This window comes from Rhamphochromis longiceps, linkage group LG15, assembly GCF_057381845.1.
Source record: "Rhamphochromis longiceps isolate RC_006_pf linkage group LG15, R_longiceps_female_GT1.1, whole genome shotgun sequence".
Lineage (NCBI taxonomy): Eukaryota > Metazoa > Chordata > Actinopteri > Cichliformes > Cichlidae > Rhamphochromis > Rhamphochromis longiceps.
This window is the reverse complement of record NC_140571.1, coordinates 14,512,588-14,515,643: the sequence shown is the minus strand read 5'-3', so window position 1 is coordinate 14,515,643 and position 3,056 is coordinate 14,512,588. Positions and strand designations below refer to the sequence as shown.

Sequence of the window (3,056 nt, the reverse complement as noted above, 5' to 3'; positions counted from 1 at the left end):
TGTAATGATGGACAAAATGCAATTTTTAAATAGCTTCATTTATTAAGGTCTAAAAGTTATGCCAACCTACCTGGAGCTGTGTGACCTCTGACCTTAACTGAGTCTAGTGAGACCTGCAGGTCTTTACTCTTGGAGTAACTTTGGTCGGGCTGATACTCCTGGGAAGCTTCACCACTGTTCCTGTGGTGTGCGTAATTATTCAGCCCCCTGAGTCAATACTTTGTAGAACCACCTTTTGCTGCAATTATGGCTGCCAGTCTTTTAGGGTATGTCTCTACCAGCTTTGCACAAATACAGACTGAAATCCTTGCCCATTCTTCTTTGCAAAACAGCTCCAGCTCAGTCAGATTAGATGGACAGCGTTTGTGAACAGCAGTTTTCAGATCTCCCCACAGATTCTCGATTGTATTTAGATCTGGACTTTGACTGGGCCATTCTAACACATGGATATGTTTTGTTTTAAACCATTCCATCGTTGCCCTGACTTTATGTTTAGGGTCGTTGTCCTGCTGGAAGGTGAGCCTCCGCCCCAGTCTCAAGTACGGTGTACATTTTAGGACATTGTCAGGTCTCAAGAAAAAAGTTGTCAGGTATCAGACAAAAAATTGTCAGGTCTCAGTTCTCAAAGAAAAAAGTTGTCAGGTATCAGACAAAAAATTGTCAGGTCTCAGTTCTCAAGAAAAAAATTGTCAGGTATCAGACAAAAAATTGTCAGGTCTCAGTTCTCAAGAAAAAAGTTGTCAGGTATCAGAACACAAGGTACCATACAGAGAGAAAATCTTCCTGCAGGTGGCGGTGTTGTCATGTCCCACCCGAATTGATTTCCAAATACGTCATCAACGTGTGACAGTGGAAGAGCGTAAGGTCATTGACCTCACTGGAGTTTTACCGCGGTGCAGGCTCCTAACGACACAAGGTAAGTTTAACTTTTGTTCATATTTTTGCCACAGTTGTATTATATTAAGTTGCGGTTATGTTGTGAAAGTTACATATCAGAAGGAAAGCTAGTTTTGTACGAAATCAAATCAGTACTATTTTTGTATGGCTAATTCATTCTAGCTAGCGACAGTGTTGAAACGTGATTTTTTTTTTTTGTTTTTTATTCGGAGATGTTTCTGTTTTATTAGGAGACTGTCTCACCCCAACATCGTCAGACTCATGGCAGTTGCCCGCACTGAGTCCTGCTTTTTGTTGGCAGCTGAATACATTCATGGCGCAACCCTGCAGCAAGTGCTTCACACAGACAGCTGCTACTCTAATAGTCTGTGTTGTTGAAGGATTCAGCACTTCTTATGTTTTTTTTTTAATCCATTTTTAGACAGCGATGAGATCGGCTACACACTCCACAGAAGCCCAGAGTTACTGTTAATATCAAAAATATAATGCTGTCCTTTGAGATTTTAACATTTAAGACTGTGAGTGTAATGGATCTAAAACTGTTTAAATCTCTTCACCCTGGAGAGAAACTAGTGAGGGAGACCATCAGGACCAAGCTGGGTTTCCTGGGTCCAGAGGTTTGGAGAAACTTCTTCCCTTTCTTTCATCACAGCTGTCCTGTGCCAGAAGTTCTGTTGACCCACTGAAAGAGGCATCATTTAAGAAACACCAGGAACACTGAAGCTCATCGCATTGATCAAGCAGGACTCGTGATCTTCACCAGCAGCTCCCTCACAGGGAAATCTTCAGCACTCCTCCGTAGGCCCGCCCCAGAAGATGGATAAACCCAGCATTTCATGAACACTGTGATGGAGACCTTTGGTTTGTGTAATGTTATAAATACTCGGATACTCCCCAGAGGCTCCGGACTTTTACATAAAGATATTATATTCAGTCCTGTAGAAAGTTATATATTTAAAAAGATATGATCCTCTCTGGTTACTCTGGTATGAATAACTCTGAATCACTTTATGGTAAATAACACACTATCTGCAGAAAACTGTGACCTTTGACCTTCATCAGGTTTTATTTAATTGTGCTAGAGAAACTCAAACGTGCTCTTTATACAGCTGAGTACATCAAGTGTTTAAAACGGAAGCTGTGCAGGTCTGAGATAAAAACTGAGGTCCTGTTAATGCTGATATATAGTGACACAGTTACATGGGTGATTAATCCTTTTGTTTTTTTGTCTTTAACTTTATCAATAAAACAGCTGCAGCTTTCACTACAGCACATGTGGTACTTTAACCTTTGTATTGTTTTCATCAGTTCATTTTGCAGTTAACATGTGAACATGTTGGATGATCTGTCTGCTGTCACGGGGTGGTGCTGAGGTCTGAATCTGAGGGCAGCTCCTGTAATCACAAAGAGAACAGAACCATCCAACTCAAATATAAATTTTATCCCTCAAAATTGAAATAAAGCTGATTCTTCTGTCCTCACACACTCAGGATCTGAAGTTGTTCTCTTACATTTTTTTCAGTATTACAGTACACTACAGTACTTTAATCCATAGTTCCTGATTAATGAAGAGCTACAAGGTACAAGCTTCTTTTTTTTTTTTTTTTAAAGTTATTGTCTTTACAGATGTGGCAAGAGACTGAAAACATGCTGTTGTTTGCACATATTTAATAATCAGCTCTGCACAGGAGCTGAAGCAGGATGCAGCCTGTTGATTTTACAGTATAATACTTGTAATAAAAGTACAGTAACAGTAATTAGTGACTGAGTAGCCCGGAGCGTTTCTCTTGATTTCTTTAGTCGGTGTAAATTCATTCACCTGCACAGATTAGCTAAACGAACCCTGACAGCCGAGTCCTCATCTTAGCTAGCTAGGTCTCAGGACCGAGCTAAGGACGGTAGTTACGGATTAGCTGACAAACACGTTTAACTTACCGAAAAAGTGCAGCAGGGCCTCGGGTCCTTCTGTCGGGTAGTCCAGTTTACTGAAGAACACCTCAGGCTGTCAGGTTAAAACACTCGGTCGTGTTTTCATAGCGTAAACGCTGGCCCTCCTCTCAGAGCCTACGTTCTATTTGCTATTCCCGAACAGAGATACGCAAGTTTCTCCGTAACTGCAGCTGCCAGTCAAAGCTGTTATGATGACGTTTCACCCCAAT

The 3,056-nt window shown here is 41.1% G+C and overlaps 1 long non-coding RNA gene across 1 annotated transcript; it reads left to right on the top strand.

Moving 5' to 3' along the window:
• Positions 1-545: 545 nt before the first annotated feature.
• Positions 546-2,184, top strand: LOC146652399 (uncharacterized). Its single transcript, XR_014907683.1, has 2 exons — positions 546-916; positions 1,128-2,184. It is a non-coding gene; the product is annotated as an uncharacterized LOC146652399 (long non-coding RNA).
• The last annotated feature ends 872 nt before the right edge of the window (positions 2,185-3,056 follow it).